The following is a 22,762-nucleotide window of genomic DNA, read 5'->3' as shown; positions in this document are numbered from 1 at the left end:
CCTTGCCAGAGAAGTGGCTTATCTACTTAAAAGATGTTCTCAAGAACCAAATAAAGTACAGTGGATGCTTGGGTTGCGAACGTGATCCGTGCGGGATGCATGTTCGCAACCCGCAGCAGCGTGTCTGCGCACACATGGGTTGTGATTCTGCGCATGCGCAAAGCACAATTTAGTGCTTCTGCACATGCGCGACCACCGAACCCCGGAAGTAACCTGTTCCAGTACTTCCAGGTTTCGGCGGTCCGTAACCCGAAAAAATGCAACTTGAGGCATCTGTAACCCGAGGTATGACTGTATATGGAAGGAAGAAAATGTACCTGTATCCTGTAAACAACAGACACCACAGTTAATTCCTATAATATTTAAAGCAATTCCAAACTGGTCTCATAGTACAATGTTAATCATTATTCATAGAATTGCTGATTTGAAAGGCACCATGAGGGTCGTCTAGTCCAACCCCCTTGCAGTGCAGGAATCTTTTGTCCAACATAGGGCTCAAACCCACAACCGTGAGATTTAAGAGTCTCAAGCTCTACCCCAGGGGTCAGCAAACTTTTTCAGCAGGGGGCTGGTCCACTGTCCCTCAGACCTTGTGGGGGGCCAGATTTTATTTTGGAAAAAAACACACGAACGAATTCCTATGCCCCACAAATAACCTGGAGATGCATTTTAAATAAAAGGACACATTCCACTGATTCCTGGACTGTCCACGGGCCAGATTTAGAAGGCGATTGGGCCAGATCCGGCCCCCGGGCCTTAGTTTGCCTACCCATGGATTGATGTAAAATAATTACAATAAGCCTGGTCATATATGCTTACTCTGCATTTATTTATTTTTAAGTAGCTTTCCACACAGAAACAATGCAAATATTTCCTCTTAAAAAATATTACTGCAGTCAATATATAAGAGATTTTTTTACAGTGTTTTAACAAAGCCAGCTTTCCATTCCTAAATGCATTTACTTGGAAATTGGTTTATTGACTATTCTGATCTTCAGATTTAATGCTGATTTAAGTTTTTTCCTTACAGTTGTGCTGCTCAGCTTACATTTCTAGTTAACCGGAGGGAATTGAGAGAGAAGCTTTGTCTGTAGACAGTTTGTGGCATTAGAAAATAATGATAAGAAAGGTGAAGTTACTATGCAGGATAACTAGAGTTTAGTTTTCTATAGAGACACAAACAATTGAACAGTTTTCAGACTTAAGAGCATCTTTTTAAAAATGCACTCAACAAGATGTTAGATCTTGCTGTATGAAATCTTGTCCTGCTTTAATTAAGCAAAAATTGCAAACTGAAGGAAGTTTATCCTACTTGGTGCCTTGAATGCTGTTCTCTGTATCTATAGGCTTTGAAGCAGACTAGGAGGTTGCCTCTATCAGTACAAGGGGACTTTTTTTCACTGCCCTTCTGGTGGTAACCCTCCATGTCCACTGAAAAGTCCTCCCAAAGATTGACCCCAAAGCATAGTGGATGGAACAAGGAAGGAAAATTGGGGGGAAACCCCTTCCCTGTATGTGAAAGTGCCTTCAGATCTAAGCTACATTGGTTTCCTAATGTATTGTTTCCACTGGTATCTTTTCCACTAGAGGGAGCCGATGGAAGTTAGCATTTTAACTGAACCACGGCGGCTTTAAAACAATACTCTCGAGTCTGAACCATAAGAGAGTTCATGGAAGAGGGGAAGTTTTGTCTTGCCCAAACTTGCATATAAATCCATTCATGCTTCTTCCCGTAATCTCCAGCTTATGCTTCTTAATTGCTTCATTAAAATATTTTCTTTGAAAATTCATACTTCTACTAAGTACTTGTTTGTCATCTGTACTGACTGCATTAATGTTCACATTGTCATTTGATAGAAGCAAAGTAGGATGCTATAACTGAATTATTAATCCCCCCCCCCAATTATAGGAAGTTGTTTAGTGGGAGCTACTTGAGTGAATATACAAAAGTAGAATATCATGGCCAAAAGACATGAGGCACATGTGCTAAAGAATAGACATGATGAGATTAATTCCATTCTTGCTACAATCCAGTGTATACATAAGGTAAAGGTAAAGGGACCCCTGACCATTAGGTCCAGTTGTGGCCGACTCTGGGGTTGCAGCGCTCATCTTGCTTTATTGGCCGAGGGAGCCGGCGTATAGCTTCCGGGTCATGTGGCCAGCATGACTAAGCCGCTTCTGGCAAACCAGAGCAGCGCACGGAAACGCCGTTTACCTTCCCGCCAGAGCGGTACCTATTTATCTACTTGCACTTTGACGTGCTTTCGAACTGCTAGGTTGGCAGGAGCAGGGACTGAGCAACGGGAGCTCACCCCGTCACAGGGATTCGAACCTCCAACCTTCTGATTGGCAAGTCCTAGGCTCTGTGGTTTAACCCACAGCGCCACCCGCGTCCCAGTGTATACATACCTAGGAGTAAATTCCACTGAACTCAACAGGACTTACTTCTGAGCAGACATGCATACGACTGATGTGTCTGTAAGGATTTTACAGAGCATCGCATAAGGAATTGGTAACTGCAAGTCATCAACCTTAGCTTCATTTCTACAAACACTTTTGCACCTTATTCTTAAAGTATATTCAAATAAAGACCTCATTTATCCAGAGCACATAAACTTGTTAAAATGACTGTTGGTAAGCCCTTCGACCTTAAAAAGGGACTAATGAAATATGCGAATCCTGCATCTAACTCCCATCCAGCATAAAACCAAAGCATTTTCAATACAATACTTGACAAATTCTTCGTCCCCAAAGATTACCAGGCCAGCAACTGTGTCTCTCTCCTTAAACGCAATATATGTGCAGTACCACATGACAGGTTACCAGGCAACTGCACAAGCCCAGATGCACTGGGAGTTTCAAAGCAGCTGGTCAGTTGCTTTCAACCAGTGGAAAAGTACAGACTCACATCTGAGCTTGAGCCTTTTTATCAAGTTCATCGCTGATTTCTCTCCTGCCCCCTGATTTCAGCCCTGACTCCAGTAGTAATTGCCCTTTCAGTGGGGAGTAATTTATTAGAATTCCAACGACATTCTTGAAATAGGCATTTTAAACTTTTAAGATCAAGGTGGCAAGTTATTTTTTGTTCAGTTTTGCATGATGCCACTAGGATAAAGATGATTAACATCGTTTGTTGAATTGTTTCTCTTAAATAGAGTAGCCTATCTTTGTTGCTCTGGTCAAAGGAATTGACTCCTTGGAAGCAGGTAGCAGATCTGCACACACACACCCCGCATGCCTGGATAGCTCAGTTGGTTAGGGTGTGGGGCTGATAATGCCATGGTCACAGGTTTGATCCCCATATGGGACAGTTGCATTTTCCTGCATCGCAGGTGGTTGGACTAGATCAGGTATCCGCAGCCTGTGGCCCTCCAGATGTTTTGGCCTACAACTCCCATGATCTCTAGCTAACAGGACCAGTGATCAGGGATGATGGGAATTGTAGTCCAAAACATCTGGAGGGCCAAAGGTTGGGGATGCCTGGACTAGACGATGCTCAGGGTCCCTCCCAGTTCTATGACTCCTATGTAAAGCACATCCTCACTTCTGCAGAGAATCCTGAGCCAAAATTCCATCACCATTTGTAAACTATATTTCCCAGGATTCTTTGGGGTCTGGGGTGTGCTTTAAATGTATGGTGACTCATATTGTTGGCATGTCACTTGATCAAGCGTGCAGAATTCAATTTGCTCTGTATAATAGAATTGGAGAACTGGAGGGGGTCACATGGGTCCCCCCCTGCAATGCAGGAATCTTTTTGCACAACGTGGGGCTCGAACCCACGGCCCTGAGATGTAGAGTCTTATGTTCTACCAAAACGTTACCTAGAAAGCCAGTAGGACATTTTTGGAAGGACAACATTATTTTTAATACCCATGAGATGATATTTTCTGGTATGTGTTTTAATCCACTAGCTTGGACTCGAGTTTTTTAACATGTTTATGCGTTTGGACTAGTATGCAAGTTTTACAGTTTTTTGTGTGTTAACCTATAAAGAATTCAGCCTTCCCTTAGTGCTCCTGGCTGACAATCCCTTAGCTTTCAAAAGCACATAATTTATTCCATCTTAAATCCTATGTTAGGATTGTCTTTCCCCATCCCACATACTCCTTGCCTCTTCTGTTTTCCTTCCTTTCAGACATTTGTTTTAATTATACCCTAGCATCACAGCTTTCACCCTTCATATTCCTTCTTTCTGCTCAGTTTTCCAGTTTACATAGTACATTGCCTCTTCCTATCTACTCCCCACTGTCAACGTATTAGTCTTGTTGCAGGCCAGTTGCTAACCTTTTCCCAATTTACTCATTTTCCTCTCAGCGGCTGTCCAGCTTTCCATGAGTATTACTTCACCTTGAGTTATTGGAATGTTGTGACATCACAGCAGCTTAACCAACGGTTTGAGAGAAGGACCAGCTGAAAAGGAACAGCCAATTGACACTTAATACCAGGCATCCCCAAACTCTGCCCTCCAGATGTTTTGGGACTGCAACTCCCAACATCCCTAGCTAACAGGACCAGTGGTCAGGGATGATGGGAGTTGTAGTCCCAAAACATATGGAGAGCCAAGTTTGGCCATGCCTGCCTTAGAGGGAAGAACAACACAGCTGTATCTTATTGGTCCTCGTGAATAAGTAAAGTGATGCCAATGCATGTGTGAATGATGTTCCAAGACATTGCATAAAGAATTACTTCTAAGCTTATCTACGTCACTTATTTGTGGTTAAATTGCTATGTATCAATAGGAGGTAAAGGTAAAGTGACCCCTGACCATTAGGTCCAGTCATGGCCGACTCTGGGGTTGCGGCGCTCATCTCGCTTTATTGGCCGAGGGAGCCGGCGTACAGCTTCCGGGTCATGTGGCCAGCATGACTAAGCTGCTTCTGACGAACCAGAGCAGCGCATGGAAATGCCGTTTACCTTCACGCCGGAGCGGTACCTATTTATCTACTTGCACTTTGACATGCTTTCGAACTGCTAGGTGGGCAGGAGCTGGGACTAAGCAACGGGAGCTCACCCCGTCGCGGGGATTCGAAGCACTGACCTTCTGATCGGCAAGCCCTAGGCTCTGTGGTTTAACCCACAGCGCCACCCACGTCCCTTATGTATCAATAGGAACATGAGGTTAATTCTGAAAATCTCAGCTGCCTTTGGTAGGGAAACATGGAAAAAGCTACCTCCTAAGAGAAAATCATGTGAATGATTCATACTGCCCAGGGGTTTGCAGTCTTAATCAGAACACAGCGACTTGTCTCCAGACATGATCTGGTTGTTAGGCTCTGCCAATGTGAGATTTATCCATGTTTGTCCAGGGCGTTGAATTTTCAACTGCTCTTGGGAGGTGGGAGGCTGTATGGAAATAAAGGAGAGCTGAAAATATGGCCTTTTATCACAACAGCCACAAAATATGAGATGTTAGGATGGCGATTTACTGTCTGCAGAATAATGGACAGCAGCTGCCTGCCTTGCATGTATTTAGCACTAACTAGCCTAGTAATTGTTGTGGCAGGGTTCCCCAATATACACTGCTTTATGAAAAGAGTTCATCACTTGGTTAAAACAAAAATCTTTGCCGCAAAGATTTATATAACATGACAGGGTGGGATTTACACTGTCTAGTTACTGATCAGTAAGAGAGATGAGAACACTTTATGAGAAGAGAACACTGGGTGAAAATGATGCTGTTATGCAACTACTTTTTCTGGTGCAGAGAAAATGTAAGATAGAATTGGCTTCGCAGTATGAAATACTTGACAGGAGCTAATGGTTTCTATGACGAAATAAAAACATGTCTGCTAATAGAGTGGCGTTTAAGTCTATATTTCTTCAAGGAACATTGAGGGTAGTAATGGATTATGTTTCGTTTTGTGGTGGGATACAATTTTAAACAATACATGGAATCTAACTGCATTTCCAGTCACTTTACACTACACTAGGTTCTCCTCAAATAAGTCCACATTGTGAGATAGGGTCTCCCTGAATGCAGGGTGTTATGTATGAGTTGAATAGGATCCAAAATGCAGCAGTCTGATTGGTCCTAGAACAATAGGATCCAAAATGCAGCAGTCTGATTGGTCCTAGAACAATAGGATTCAGAATGCAGCAGTCTGATTGGTCTGCAGGGGCCACCCAATCCAGCTCCAGATGGAAGTGAATCCACAACCTGATTGGCCTACAGGAGAATTCTGGAATTAGCCAATCACGTGCAGCCCATTGTGTAAATAATGTATATAAAGCAGATACTTTGAGGGGACTTTCATTCCTTTTCACCACTATGAGCTGAATAAAGAGCATGAAATCCACTCTCGACTGAGTATATTTCACAGGGAGAACCTGACATTTCTGTAGAGATGACTCTTTCAAAACAATGTTTATTTTCAGTTGCCTGAAAACTATTGTATGGTGAGTCCTTTACTTACCCAGTTTAATTATCAATATGCAATATTTAACTGGATAATTAGCAATGGAATAACCATTTCATCTAGTAACTTCTCTGTAATATATATTTTGTTTATAAAACTTTAAAAGATGGTCTTTCCTATATTAAAAAATCATTACCATTCATTATGAGCTTATCCATTGGGAATTAATTGTTGCATGAACACAACCGGTGTCTGTATTAAGCCAGGGGAGCACTTGTCTCTTTGCAAAATATTTTCCTGTCCTATTGAGTTATGAGTAAATGGACATCTTGAATTCAACTAAAACTGTAATTTCTTTCTGCAAACCCCAAACAGGAAATGTATCTCTGGCAGATGTCTTCCTTCAAATAAAGTAAATGTGTTTCAACAGTCTCGAGGCTTTGCTGTTTTATGGAATTGTGCTTTCAGCAAGCACTTAATTTGATTTTCTTTTTCTTTTTTTGGTGGTTGGATATAGTCCAGAACTAAAAGTCATAAGTTTATATCGTAGGTGCAAATAATGAACACTAGCTCATAACTCACTAAAATGTCAGGGCGTTTGCCTCCAGAAACTGAAATAACAACTTTCCATGTTTCACATGCTGTACGGCTGGTTGTCTACATTGTGTGGGGCACAAAGGAGTTATATTTCCTAGTGGGCAGAGGATTAGCAGTGTTCTGAAAACAAGGTGGTTAGCTTTGAAATGCTTGAGGGCGGTGATGGGGAAATGTGCAGCTTGTTTCAAAAGCTGTGGGTCCCTTTCGGAACAGAGGGTCTATAAGAAGCAAGGCCTTTCGGAACGAGCTGATGAAGCTGCTAAATTAATGTGGGAGGTTTAGCAAAGTGTGTCTGTGTGCAGTGAGTGTTGTGACGTGGGGTTTGTGATTTCAGCTCTCTTGACATAATATGCTGGAGACAGTTCTCTAGTAACACTTCTTTATTAAAGCAACAAGACTAAGACCTGAGGAGGGGAGAGCTACATTTATAGGGACAGGGAACTAGCTAGAAGGGATACATTTTGGAGGGAACAATATCAGGCAATCACAGTCCTGCCTTTTGGAGGAAACCAATAAGACAGAGGATCCAAATACAGCAGCTTAAATGAACCAATAGTAGATGTACCCTCTGGAACCAAAAGGCAGTTACTTTACCCTAATGCAAATACAGACAATAATAATACAGATATAAAATCCTTTGACTCAATACACAACAGTGAGAACTGCAATACAGGAGGGACCCCTGGGAGATGTGTTATACCACTACTCACACTGTAGAAAGAGGTAGGGCCCCTTCCACCTTGTGAGACACCCATTGGTGGGGGTTCAGACATTACAGTGCAGTATTTTGCATACCCTCCAACATTCTTCTGATGAAAATAGGGGTGTCCTATTCAATAATATATATATTTTTTAAAATAATCTTTATTAATTTAAATTACACACATATACAAAGAATTTACAATCTCACACTAAAAAAAGAAAATTAAAGAATTAAGAAAAAAGAAAAGAAGAAAATACAGAAAAAAGAAAGAATAAAAAGATTTACGTGCATAAAAAACCTTAATCTTCCTAATTAATAACTTAAATAAACACTTAAATGAAAAAAAAAGACTTCAGACAAAATGAGTCTTCCAATCATTCTCATTGTACTGTTTATACTGTCATCGTTTTTTTCACACAGTTTTATATTCTTTTCTGTCTACTCCACAAACGGTATTTGTTGTGTTTACAAGTATCACTCAAGTTCTGCTGATATGGTGTGGTTGGTACAATATGATCTTGTTCTATTCAATAATAATGAGTGTGATTATTCCTTGCCCATCTGACTGGGTTGCCCCAGCCACACTGAGCAGATTCCAACATATAAAAATACTAATAAAACATTAACCATTTTTTAAAAAACCTTCCCTATACAGGGCTGCCTTGAGATGTCTTCTAAAGGTTGTATAGTTACTTATCTCCTTGGCTCGGGGGCTGCGTAACTCCATACCCTCCAACATTTCTCCGATGAAAATAGGGGCGTCCCAAGGAAAAGTGGGACATTCTGAGTTCTAATCAGAAACTGGGACTGCTTCAGTAAAGCCGGGACTGTCCCTGGAAAATAGGGACACTGGAAGGGTTGGGTTTTGACTACCCATGTAGCCGTGAATGATAGCCATTCGCTGATGTGGAAGAATGAGGTGTACTTGAGTCTTGAAGACTTGGGGAAAAAGCAGAAGCTAATCCTATTCTTGGTGACTCAGGCACTGGAGAATCAAGGTTTTTGCGATCAGCGCAGGACATTGTTCAATTTCTGGGTGGGGTTTCTTGATTACACTGGCCTGCGATGAAACTGGCCCAAGCTCTCTAGACATGGGCATAGTCAGGATTTTTTTGAGAGGGGGCAGAATCTCAGATTTGTACAGTGGTACCTTGGGTTACATACGCTTCAGGTTACAGACGCTTCAGGTTACAGACTCCGCTAACCCAGAAATAGTACCTCGGGTTAAGAACTTTGCTTCAGGATGAGAACAGAAATCGTGCTCCGGCGGCGTGGCGGCAGCAGGAGGCCCCATTAGCTACAGTGGTACCTCAGGTTAAGAACAGTTTCAGGTTAAGAACGGACCTCCGGAACGAATTAAGTACGTAACCAGAGGTACCACTGTATTGATTTTTGTTGATGGGGGGGGGGGAAGGCAGCTGTCCCCTGGCTACGCCCATGTCTCTAGGTATGTATAGTAAGTGGTATGATGTTTGTGACATGATTCAGGGCAGCATTTGAAACAACTTCATCTTCCAAAAGGAAGAGCAAACAAAGTTGGTCATGGTTTGCTGTATGTAGTCCAAAGCCTAGACCTTGACTGTGTTCCTTTACAGTCACCAGCTAAGTTGAAATTCAAAAGAATGTTCATTGATTCTGGCCAGGCAACCCCCTGTCCTTTTGCTGCTCCCACGACCACCAGGGCTTTTAAGACTTATTCAAAAATCTGCTGTTTACTGCTGCTTTTTCCTGAGACAAGGAAGCAAGTTTTAGCCTCTGCTTTAATGGATACAGCCAAACTTCGGTTGTCGAATGTAATCTGTTCTGGAAGCCTGTTTGGCTTCCAAAACGTTTGACAACCAAGGCGTGGCTTCCGATTGCTTGCAAGAGCTTCCTGCACTCAAGCGGAAGCTGCGTTGGACGTTTGGCTTCTGGAAATTGTTCAAAAACCAGAGCATTTCCTTCCGGGAGCTGAAATGTACAATAACAGAGGCATTCGGGAACCAAGGTTTGACTGTACCATTTTGGATAAAGATGGTGGACTGAACCTTTCAATACAGTGGTACCTCAGGTTACATACATTTCATGTTACATACGCTTCAGGTTACAGACTCCGCTAACCCAGAAATATTGCTTCAGGTTAAGAACTTTGCTTCAGGATGAGAACAGAAATTGTGCTCCGGCGGCTCGGCAGCAGTGGGAGGCCCCATTAGCTAAAGTGGTGCTTCAGGTTAAGAACAGTTTCAGGTTAAGAACGAACCTCCGGAATGAATTAAGTACTTAACCCGAGGTACCACTGTACTGCATTGAGTTTTTGGTTTCTTAGATTTCCCCAGCAATGTGGTTTCTTTCCTTTTTGCACAGGCTTCTGGGGAAAGAACTCAGCTAATGCAAAAGCAATTTCTTTCTCACAATCATTGCAAATGGTCTCATGGATTGCACCTGTGTTGTGTCATGTGTGCCAGGGTGTCAAGGCGATTCTGTTGCCTTGCTAATTAGAGCTGACCTGCCTCAGCTGTGGAGCCACAGACACACACAAACACACTCAGTTCTGGAGTGTAACTTCTGGCTGGCTAAGAAGACACTGGCCTGTTGCCGGGTCAAAGCCTAAAAGTATTCTATATTTCTTTGTGCAAGGCCCAACATTTTTAGTTTTGAAGTTTGTGCAACACATCTGTTGCTGGGCATTTCATCTTAGTTTTGGACGTCCAACTTCATTCCTGCAATCTGTGCTGCCTGCTGCCTTCTGTGGGATTGTTGCTCTATTGGTGAAGAACAGTTGAGACAAGGTAGTTTTATTGTTTTGTAACTTCAAATTATATTTTTATATTTCTTTCCTGTATTCTCCAACTATATTTTCCTATTGACTTACAGGCTCTAGGCTTCATATGCTGCTGTTTTAATTATTATTAATAAAATAGAAAGGTAAAGGTACCCCTGAGCATTAGGTTGCATGCTCATCTCACTATAGGCCGAGGGAGCCGGCGTTTGTCCGCAGACAGCTTCCGGGTCATGTGGCCAGCATGACTAAGCCGCTTCTGGTGAAACCAAAGTAGCACACGGAAATGCCATTTACCTTCCTGCCAGAGCAGTACCTATTTATCTACTTGCACTTCGAAGTGCTTTCAAACTTCTAGGTTGGCAGGGGCAGGGACCGAACGACAGGAGCTCACCTCGTTGCGGGGATTCGAACCACCGACCTTCTGATTGGCAAGCCCTAGGCTCTGTGGTTTAGACCACAGCGCCACCTCTTCAATTTTATTGTGGTTCCTTGGATTGATCCTCGGTTATTAAGCCAGCGACTTAGCCTTTTGGTCAAACCCGCTACTGTATAGTTTGTGGGGTGGTTTTCTGCTTTAGGCTTCAGAAGCAAAAAAAATGACATTTTAAGAACTTGCTTATTGGAATCTTAAGGACATTCAGTAAAGTCTGTGAGTCTCCTGACTCAGGCTGGTCAAACTACAGGAGTGGTGACAGTTGTACTACCTCACAGGGCTGGTTTTCAGCTCTGGTCAGTTGACACCATTTGAACCAACAAGAACCCTGGGTTGTTGTTTGGCTCAGATACTTCATATCCCCCCTACCAGTAACCTCTGTTACAGATCCTGCAACCCCTCTCCAGTTTATTAAATGCAAGCTCTGAAGAAAGCACCACAGAGCAAAACCCAACAGTTTCAATCAATAGGGCAAGGTTGTACCATTATAAAGAAGAAGAAGAAGAAGAAGAGGAGGAGGAGGAGGAGTTTGGATTTGATATCCTGCTTTATCACTACCCGAAGGAATCTCAAAGCAGTCAACATTCTCCTTTCCCTTCCTCTGTGAGGTGAGTGGGGCTGAGAGACTTCAGAGATGTGTGACTAGCCCAAGGTCACCCCGCAGCTGCATGTGGAGGAGCGGGGAAGCGAACCTGGTTCACCAGATTACGAGTCCACCGCCCTTAACCACTACACCACACCACAATAGAGTTTCCAAACAAAACAAACATTTTAAAAATGCGAGGGCCTTGAGTTTTAAAGCCCATACACCCATTCTCACTAGGGGCATTTACCCTATGTACAATAGAAATTGAAGATGGGGGCCCTTCCTGTTGTTCCACTCTCAGCAAGAAGCTACACAAATCCTCTTGGTGAGGAGGATGAGGGAAGGGCTAGTGGGCAATATGTCGACACAGGAGCAGATGTTCGTGCTATTTCTCTGTTCTGTGGTTGGCACAGAATCATAGAACCGCATCATAGAATCACAGAACTGCAGTGGATTCTAGATAAGTCCCACCTGCCAACAGGGCAGTCCGTCCCATTTTGCCACTTGAGGAAAGTGCAGTGCTGTCTTGCCGCTGCAGTGCCACCTCTCACTAAAGCATCCCTTACCTAGCTTGCGTGGTGGTGGCAAGAATCAGCCATGGCAGCAGGTTCCAGTAGTATCTTGTGAGCACTTGCGGGGCACTCGGGGGCTGCTTCACTCTGCCTCGTGGGTGGGCCGCCTCTACCTGCCAGGATTTTTCAGTTGGTTAAAAGCTGCTTGAGTAGGTAAAGCAATTTAATTGGTGGGCAGCCCATGTTAAATGGCAGTAGCAGTGATCGCCTCATACGGGTTGCTCTGAGTGTTTATGAGAAAAAGAAATGTTGCTGCAAAAATTTGACATTTCCTGTTAGGCAAAGATCATAAGATGACCCGGATGGTCGCCAGATTCTGCGTACAGATCTGCAGGCGCAGACCATCCTCCGACCCAAACTAGTTCGTTAAGAAAATCCCCAAATTTGATTCCATGGGTGACTCTGGGTCATCTCTCTGCGGTAGCTTATCTTAAAGTTTTAAGTGTCTATACGCTTATTGCACTTATAAATTTTAAGTTTATTGTTGTACATTGTTTAAAATGTTTGTTTTCCTTCTGGGATTGTACCCCCAGGTGTGTTGCTGCTTGCTAGATTGTCTCGGCAATGGTGAGTGCCATCGAGTCAAAATAATAATAATAATAATAATAATAATAATAATAATAATAATAATATATTTGTATTCTGCCCTCCCTGGCTGAGGCCGGGCTCAGAGTGGCGAACATCATAAAAACAACACAATAAGCATAAAAACAGACATCAATTAATTAAAATACATCTTAAAATTAATTCAGACCAGTTAAAATCTGGGCAGGTGGCAATAAGAGAGTGGTTAATAATTTAAAATACACATGTCAAAACGTGCAGCTTGTTTCCACCTCCCCCACTCCCACTTATAATAAGGAAGCCCCATTTTTTAATCACCAGCAAAGTGGCATCTCCTGGGATGACAGGATTCTTTTTTGCCACCTATCATGTTATCTCTCTTATGATGCTAGTCTGTGTTTCTTCCCTTCGGGAAAAGCTCCAGAGACAGACACTGGAGACATAGATCTGCAAAGGAAAGCAGCACGTCTGTGCTTTGTTTTGTATCTTAGGTTGAGTGCATTAGCATTGTTTATATGTTCACATAAGGAACAATTCCATTAGCAGTGGAAACTCCCTGTGATGATGTCTGTGGGGCCGAGTTGCCTTGGATAACAGCGTGGCAATAGGATAAAGTTTATTCCAATATGGCGAGGGTTGGTGGTTGGGAACTCTTCCCAAAGTACACCTATACTGGCCATGCCTCACACCTGCCTTCTTTGGGTTTGTCTAACAGTGTTTCCCAAACTTTGGTCTCCAGATGATTTTTGGACTACAATTCCCACCATCCCTGACCACTGGTCCTGCTAGCTAGGGATGGTGGGAGTTGTAGTCCAAAAACCCAAGTTTGGGAAACCCTGGTCTAGAACAATGGTCCTCAAAGGGTTTGACACGCCACACTGGTGGGGCAGGAGAGGATACCAAGTGTGGCAGGAAGTCTCAAGGACAATCAAAGAAACATTTAAATATTTCAGTGTAGTGTAGCGAGGTATAGTATAGTAACAAAATGTTGTTTATCCCCAGAATATGGATCGATAGTCAAGAGCACTGGCTATTTTTCTACAGTTCTCCACAACGTATTGTTGTGAACAGGGATTTCCAACTCTGACAAATATGAAAAATCAGAAAAGGAGGAAGTGCTCTTTGTGTCAATGAGGAAATGAGAGCTGGTTTGTCTCAAATTAGACCTAATATAAATGAGATACAAAAGCAAGCTCAGTCATCTCACTGAGCTTGTGTACATTCTTAAGGCACATATCTAAGAGGCTTGTTTATAATTATGTTTTATGTTCTTATGTAGGTGCATTGTTTATGAATGTCCCATGATCATATTATAAAGTCCTTGTGTTTTGTGTTATAAATCCCATACATGTTGACTCTAACTAAATTCAATAGGACTTGCTCTTGACAGATTGCAGGAATTATCCAACATGGTGCCCTCTGTATAGGACAGCATCCTAAGGCTTCAGACCCAAACATGCTAACTCATGCATAAGCCCCCCTCTTGAACACAATGAGACTGAGTTACTTAGGATTGCACTGTTAATATGGCAGAAAAGGGGACGGATGCTAAAGAGAGTTGCATGGATAGCTATAATTGCAACATTTTTTGTTATGGAAATTTCCACAGCACTTATGCTACCCAGGAAAAACAGATGTAATGCGTAAGTGAATAAATAATATGCATTTATATTAGCCGTCGCACATCAGCCAGCCAACTTAATACATATACACAGCATTGCATGTTGGCGTAGGCAAGACTGTAATCATATATTTCCCTTCTTGGAAATTACAGAGGTGTGCTCAGTGTTTAATCACATCTCTAGCATAGGCAGTTTCTCCCAAGTCTATTATCAGCCCCTTAGCAGAGATGAAGTGTTGTATTACAGTAATTATGACTTAACATAATCCTCAGATTTTCTATGAAATGCTAGGAAGGTTGCTCCTAGCAGCCCACAAGTGAGACTTTCCTGAATGTTCAGCTTTGCAGGGCGAGCAAAGATCCAGGAAGGCTGAAATTATAAAGCGAAAAGTGTGAGGGTGTTTGTTGCTCCTCAAAAGGGAATAGGAAAATCTGTTTGGCGCCTTTGTCAACTCCACTGAAAGGAGAGGAGGTGAGCTACTCAGTTTAACCCCTTCTAGCACCTCCTGCTTTTTCACAAGCTCTCCTCCTTAATAAAAGCCTTGCAACAGACAAGCAGTCCTTGAAGCACAGCAGAGAAATCAGTGGAGTGGTGAACATCATTGTTTGTCTACCCTCTTTTGTGGGAACGTTGAGGATAGTAGGAGAGGATATATTGATTAAATATTATCGTTCCTCCGTTACGCTAGTGAGCTACAGTAGTAGTACAGAGTACAGAACACATTCCCTTGTACATAGCAGAAAGCTAGTTGACAGATTCACTAGAACCATTTGAGTTAAACAATCCAGTCTGGCTTGTTCAGATTGGACTGTTCCTGATAAAGCCCCTTTAAGGTAAAGGAAAAGGGACCCAAGACTGTTAAGTCCACTCGAGGACGACTCTGGGGTTGCGGTGCTGATCTCGCTTTACTGGCCAAGGGAGCTGGCGTTTGTCTGCAGACAGCTTCCGGCTCATGTGGCCAGCATGACTAAACTGCTTCTGGCAAACCAGAGCAGCACATGGAAATGCCGTTTACCTTCCCACTGGAGTGGTACCTATTTATCTACTTGCACTTGACGTGCTTTCGAACTGCTAGGTTGGCAGGAGCTGGGACCAAGCAACAGGAGCTCACCCCGTCGCGGGGATTCGAACTGCCGACCTTCTGATCGGCAAGCTCTAGGCTCTGTGGTTTAGACCACAGCACCACCCTTTAGTTCCCTCTTAAAAATAATGAAACAACAGTCTTCTTTTAGAAAGTAATTATAAGGTTTACTTACATTCAGTTCACAGTGTGATCCTGAAGGAAGGCTTTAGCTTTTAGTTACAGTTACAAAGAAAGGTGTGGGTTTATCCTCTTGTGAGGGATGAGGACATATGCTGCTGGCTGAGAGCTGGTACACAGTAAAAGCATCAAGAAAGTCGAGAGGAATAGCATCAAGAGGAAGAGAGAGCACCAGGAGGAAGATGGCTGCGTGACAAGCCCCTTTATAGGGTCTCTCAGGGTCATACGCAGGGGGAGGATGTTCCAGACCAGGTGAGACAGGAAGTCCTCCTGACTAGAGCAACATTCCCCTGTGTGTCCCCTCTGGGCAAACAGGAAATGCTGTATTTGACTGCTTTTGTGATGTTACATCCCCCACTTTTGGTCCCGAGGCCAAACCCAATGTTACATGAGGTGTTCTGCAGCCACTGAAAAGGACAGTTGCACCATTTGTTCCTCCTCTGTACCATCTAGACAACTTTACTTGTATCATGGCTTCATAAGGTTGGAAATAGCGTTCTGTTTTGGTTCTCTCATTTTCCCATGCTTCTAACCTTAAATTCACTTCTCCAAATCGGCAGCAATTCACAATTTATTTTAAAGAAAAAACCTAATGAAAATTCATCAGCCTCTTAGTCCAATTTTCTCCTGATAAACATATGCAGCTTTGACCAATGCACACACATTTATTTTTTTTTACAAGCAATTTCCTCATATAAATTCATTTTTTTGAAACGTTGGTTGGAGAATTGCATTGCAAAATTCAAATAAGTACAAATTTTGAAGAATGGCTGTGTTTTGGCATGCATATTGTTTTGGAATTTGATAGATTAAACATAGACACAGAGTTTAGGGTCTCCTCCTCCATCTCTATGTCATCGTGATGTTAAGTGTTTCCCCACTCGCTACGGGAGGCATCCAGTTATGGCAACAGGGTGTGGAATGCAATACAGTGTAAAATGTAATGCAATTAAGCAAGTTCTGCTACATGTTATGAAAGGAGATAGGAAGTGAGATACATTTGCTGTTTTCAGCAGCTGTGAATTTCATGTAAATATCAGGCTTGGTCTGCAGGAACTGCTATTATTTGGGACAGGATGTTGGGTGATGTGAGATATGGGCCTAATTAAATATATGTATGTATGTTGGAGTGTCTTTGCTCACTGTCAAGTCTGACTGATTGTCATATTTGGTAGTGTCCCCCAATGTCAGGTTGGCCAATGACATGGTTGCAATGGTGCTTCCTTCCCTCACAGCACATTGCACATCTCATTTATGGGAATTACCACAAGATGTTCATTCTGCAAACAGCTCTGTGCTTGTGGCAGGCTGTGACTTGGGATTGTATCAGTTGACTTGCAGAGATGATCGTGGACGGAAGTGCAACTTCATACTAGGAGGCTAGACTCTTTTATTTGCAGAATAAGAGTTGGAAGATGTCCAAACAGAGGGTGGGATTGGGGTGAGGCAGATGGAAAGGAACATTCTCTTGACCCCTCCTTCTCTTCACATACCAGATGTACATATGCCTGTAACTCAGGATAATTATTTGTTCATCTGATGAAATGGTGCAGGAAAACATATGTTACAGTAGACATGCTAGTCTTAAAAGTGCCACAAGACTCTGTGGTTGGGTTGCCCATGCTGGTCTTGAACATGGATCAATGTCTAAACTGCCTCCACTGAAAGGTGTTGTGTCAGAAGAAGCATCTGTGGTGTTGGTCTCAAGTGGTAGTTTTGTGCAGGCAAGTCGCTTGTTCATATTGGTGTGTTTGACATACATGCATGTTCAAATCCACTCTGTGGCAGAGACGAGAATGAAGAAACATCAGCAGATGAGCTGATGAGAGAGAGAGAGGAAAAGTAGGTGCATCTCTTAGTTGTCAGTGCTTGTTTACAATGTCAGGATACAAATATTGTTACTTGCTGTGATGGGATAGTGAGCTGCTTGTGCGTAAAAGCTTGATCCCTCTGGGGTTTGGCTGGTCATCCAAACCGATGCACTAACGGAGCCCCCAAAGCATGACTCCGTCAGTCGCTGGTAGAATCTGACAGTGGGCGTCTACGGAATTTATGCCAACATAAAAGCTCTTTGACAGACATGCGCTTTCGAGACTCTCTGCGTGACAGTTTCCGGCGAAGGGTGGGCGTTCCCAACGGGGGTCCCGTTACCTCTCCACTACTCTCACTGGAAGCATCCCAGAGCCTCCCCTCCGCTGTGACTCCTGCACTCCCCCTGCTGGTTCCCTCTTCTACTGCAGATTCTCTCCTATTCTCCTGTAGCCTGTCCACCACCTGTCTCTCCGATGGCAGTTCCCTGACATCCACCTCCCCCCCAGGGCCCCCTTCACCCCCTCCCGCCTCCTCTCCCACTGGCGGTGAGGGCGGAAAGCCCCTGAAGGAACTCTCCTCGTCGTCCGAGGATTCTAACACTTCCAGCCACGGCGTACCGTCTCTCTCCCCGTCTTCCTCTTCTTCGTCGGAGTCGGCTTCTTCACCCACCCCTGACTCTGGGAACCCGTCAAACTCTCCTTCCTCATCAGTGGTCCCAAAGTGTTCCCTTCTAAATCGAGCCACGGGTTGCGGTTTTCTTGGGAAACGCTGATGAAATGTTTCTATTAAAACCTCGTCATTGACTACCTCTGCTGGTACCCAAGTGTTTTCCGACTCTGCTTCCCCCTCCCATTCTACCAGATATTCCACCTGATTCCCCTTCCACCTGGAATCAATGATTCCTGCCACGTTCATGTCGCGCTCTCTCTCTTCTATCACGGGCGTTTGGGTGGCCTCTCTCTCACGCTCCCCCCACTCGCGTCCCTCTCGGTACGGCGACAGTAATGACCTGTGAAATACTGGGTGTAATTTCATGTGACTGGGCAGCCTGAGTTTGAATGCCACTGGGTTGACCTGCTGTATGACCTCAAAGGGTCCCAATCTTTTGGGCCTCAATTTCTTACTCCCGCCCTTGAACGGTAGCCCTTGGGTGGACAACCACACCCGGTCCCCCACCCTTATAGTTTCACCTTCCCTCCTATTTCTGTCTGCTTGCTTCTTATATTCTTCCTTGGCTTTCTCTAAGTTAAGTTGAAGCTGACGGTGGATCGCCTCCATCTCTTCAAAAAAATATTCCGCCACCGGCACGCTCCACCTCTCCCCTCCCTCTCCTGGGAATGCCCGGGGGTGACACCCATAATTTGCCAGGAAGGGACTCATCCCTGTGGACACGTTCTCCGCGTTGTTGTAGGCAAATTCTGCTAGAGGTAACTTATCCACCCAATCATTTTCTCTGTCTTTTACATAACACCTCAGGTATTGTTGTAAAACCCCATTTGCCCTTTCCGCTTGCCCATTGGTTTCTGGGTGCCGGGCAGTTGAGAAATTGAGTTCTACGTGCAGTAAGCTCATAAGTTTCCTCCAGAACCTGGAAGTAAATTGTTTCCCTCTGTCGCTGACCACCCTCAAGGGGGCGCCATGCAACTTGAAAATATGTTCTACAAACAACTTGGCGGTTTCCTCCGCTGTGACTGCATGTGAACAAGCTATAAAATGACACATCTTGGTTAATTGATCTACCACCACCATGACAGCTGTTTTGCCTTTGGATTTTGGCAGGTCCGTCATAAAATCTATGGATACTGCCTCCCATGGCCTTTCGGGCGTGGGTAAGGGTTGTAATAGCCCCGCTGGCGCCACTCTCTCTCCTTTCGCTCGCTGGCACCTGTCGCAACCCCTGACATATTCCCGTACGTCCTCCCTCACCTTGGGCCACCAAAACTCCCTGGTAACCAACCACATGGTTTTGTGCTGTCCAAAATGTCCCGCTGTGGGGCTGTCATGCAACTGCTTGAGTACTCTGCCCCTCAGTTCCCCGTCGGGTATGTACAGTGCCCCTTTGTAATACAACGCCCCGTTCTTTTCTTCGAACCCCCCTGTGTTCTCCTCTGTCCTCCGGAGCTCTCTGAGTTTCTCTTGGGCGTATTCATCTTTCTCCGTACCCTCTATCAGTTCCCTCTGCCCCACCAATGCCGCCCCACACACCCAGCGGTCTTCAGAGATTACATGCCTTGCCTCAGGCGCTCCCTCCCCATCTAAGTACTCAGGTTTCCTGGAAAGAGCGTCCGCCCTCACGTTCTCGGAGCCGGGCACGTAACGAATCTCAAAGTGGAATTTGGAGAACTCCTGGGCCCATCTCACTTGTCTCTGGTTCAGCACTCGGGCTGTTCTCCAGTATTCCAGATTTTTGTGGTCAGTTCGGACTTGAACCTTGTGCTGCGCCCCAATCAGCAAGTGCCGCCATTTCCGGAATGCTTCATGAATGGCAAGCAGTTCTCGGTCGTACACTGTGTAGTTCCTCTCTGATTTGTTCAACTTCCGCGAGAAGAATGCACACGGTCTCCATTCAGACGTATCTTTTCCCGGCTGGAGAAGAACGGCCCCCACCGCTCGGTCTGACGCGTCAGTCTCCACTCTCATTGGTTGTTGTAGATCCACGTGCAAGAGTTGCTCTTCCGACGCAAACGCCTGCTTTAAGCGTTCGAACGCTTGTTGCGCTTCTCCCGTCCAAACAAATTTCTTTTTGCTACTAAGACAATCCGTGATGGGCGCTGTTAAATGGGCAAAGTTTTTGATGAACTTCCTATAGAAGTTTCCGAAGCCCAGGAACCTTTGCACGTCCTTCTTGGTCTTTGGTGTTTTCCATTCCAGTACCGCTTGAACCTTGCTGGGATCCATGGCCAATCCCTTGTCAGACAACCGGTACCCCAGGAATTCCACCTCCTTGGTATGAAACTGACACTTCTCCAGTTTCACCCACAGCCGGTTTTCTCGCAGCTTGCTCAGTACCTCTCTTACATCTCGCACATGCTGCTCCTCATTGTCTGAGTACACCAGAACGTCATCTAAGAACGCTACGCAGTTCTTGTAGAGCAGTGGCCCCAGGACGTGATTCATGAATGATTGAAAACAGGCGGAGCCCCCTTGTAATCCGAAAGGCATAACGGTGTACTCAAAGGCCCCCAAGGGGGTGAACATAGTGGTCTTCCACTCATCCCCCTTTCTCACACGTATCAAGTTATATGCCCCCCTAAGGTCCAGCTTGGTAAAAATTTTCCCTTTTCTCACCCGTGTTAGAATGTCATCAATTCTGGGCATAGGGAAAGTCACTGGTTCTGACACTGCATTTAGGGCCCTGAAATCACATACAAGCCTGGGCTTGCCTGTGTTTTTTTTGTCCACAAAGAACACTGGGCTGCCCCCCACCGCTCGTGACTCTCTGATGAAACCTCGCTTGAGATTCTTGTCAATGAACTCCCTTAACTCCTGCATCTCACTGTCTGACATTGCATACAGCTTGCCCACTGGCAATTGTGCTCCTGGGAGTAAGGTAATTTGACAATCAAAGGGTCTGTGCGGGGGCAGTTTATCTGCTTCTTTTTCGCTGAATACGTCAAGCAAGTCAGCGTATTGTGGTGGCACCCTCCCTTTGTCCATCACTTCCATCACTGCTAGAGTGCCCCTGGCGCCTGCCTGAGCCTCTCCCTCCTTGCAGTGTTCTAGGCAATGTGCTGATCCAAAGGAAACCACTCTCTGATGCCAGCCTACTAGCGGATCGTGTAGCGCCAGCCAGCTCATACCCAAGATAATAGGAGCTCCTCCCAAGGTGGCTACGTTAAACGCTATCAGTTCGGTGTGTCGTGCCACCCTCATTATCATTGGTACAGTCTGTTGGCTCACTTCTCCTCCCAACAGCTCCCTCCCATCAATCGTGGTAACCTGCAAAGGCTTACTCAATGGGATAGTCTGTATTTGGTGTGCAGCTGCAAACTCTTTGCTCATGAAATTACATGAGCTACCTGAATCCAATAGCGCCTTTATCTTCAGTGGGTGTCCGTTTGCCAGTTCCAGCAACACCTCTATCACAAGCGCTGGTCTTGGAGGTTCCGGCGTGGGCACATTCATTACTCCCTGGCCTGGCTGCTGTGCCCTGATGTTGGCAACCAGGCGTTGGCTTTTACTGGCTCCGTGATTTCTTCTTCCTCCTTCCCCCCAACAGTTCCCGCCATCCCTTGCCATTCCTTCCTTTGCGGACAGACTCTGGCAAAGTGACCTGGCTGTTGGCAGAGATAGCATCTCTTGCCGCTCTTTCCCTCCTTCTTCCGCCCTTCACTGGTGTTTGAAACTGCGCGCGCGCGCGCTGTTCCAAGTTCCATCGGCTCTGCTGGCGGGAAAGGCTGCTCCGGAATCTCTGGAATGCGGAAGTCCTTCCAACGTTCCCCCTTTCCTTCCCGCTTTTCCATAGCTCTAGCTTCCTGGCGTGCCCCAATGGACAGCGCTGATTTAGTCAGCTGATCCATAGACTCCGCCCTAGGCGCCCGGGAAAGTTCATCTTTCACTGCCGGAGAGAGACCTTCTTCAAACAGCATTTGAATAGGTTCACTAGCAAGGTCCCACCCAAGTCTATGAATCAGCATGGTGAACTCAGTCCAGTACTCACGTACAGATCGGCTCCCCTGTTTACACGCCATTAACTGCCTGCGCACCACTCCCTGCTCGATCTCGCTGGAAAACATCAAGTCCATGGCGCGGAAAAACTTCATTGTGTCCTTTAAGATTTCATTATTGGCTGCCATCAGGGGCCGAACCCAGTCCCTCGCCCCTCCCTCTAGATGGCCAATCACGTACGCCACTCTAGAGTTCTCGTCGGGGAAGTCATCAAACAGTAGATTGAGAGCATATTGCATCTCTGTCCTAAAGGCTTGATAGTTCCGGGGATCCCCCCCAAATTTCTGCACCAGTCCAGGCACCCGTCTGGCAAGTGGGGTGGTCTTCCCCTTATCTGCATCTTGAGCCCTCCTCTCCTCGAGCCTCGCCGTTTGCAGTGCCAGCTGGACCTCCAACGCCCTGTACCTTTGTTCCAGGCTTGGATCTGCGCCAGCTCCCGCTCCTGCTCCTCCGGTTCCGGATGGTTCGCTCATGATGCCTTCTGCTTGCACAAGCTGCTTTCAAAGACTGTCAGATTGCTGTGATGGGATAGTGAGCTGCTTGTGCGTAAAAGCTTGATCCCTCTGGGGTTTGGCTGGTCATCCAAACCGATGCACTAACGGAGCCCCCAAAGCATGACTCCGTCAGTCGCTGGTAGAATCTGACAGTGGGCGTCTACGGAATTTACGCCAACATAAAAGCTCTTTGACAGACATGCGCTTTCGAGACTCTCTGCGTGACAGTTTCCGGCGAAGGGTGGGCGTTCCCAACGGGGGTCCCGTTACCTCTCCACTACTCTCACTGGAAGCATCCCAGAGCCTCCCCTCCGCTGTGACTCCTGC

The sequence above is a fragment of the Podarcis erhardii genome (assembly GCF_964252035.2).
Source record: "Podarcis erhardii genome assembly, chromosome: 12".
In the NCBI taxonomy this organism is placed as follows: Eukaryota; Metazoa; Chordata; class Lepidosauria; order Squamata; family Lacertidae; genus Podarcis; species Podarcis erhardii.
This window is presented reverse-complemented; position numbering follows the sequence as displayed.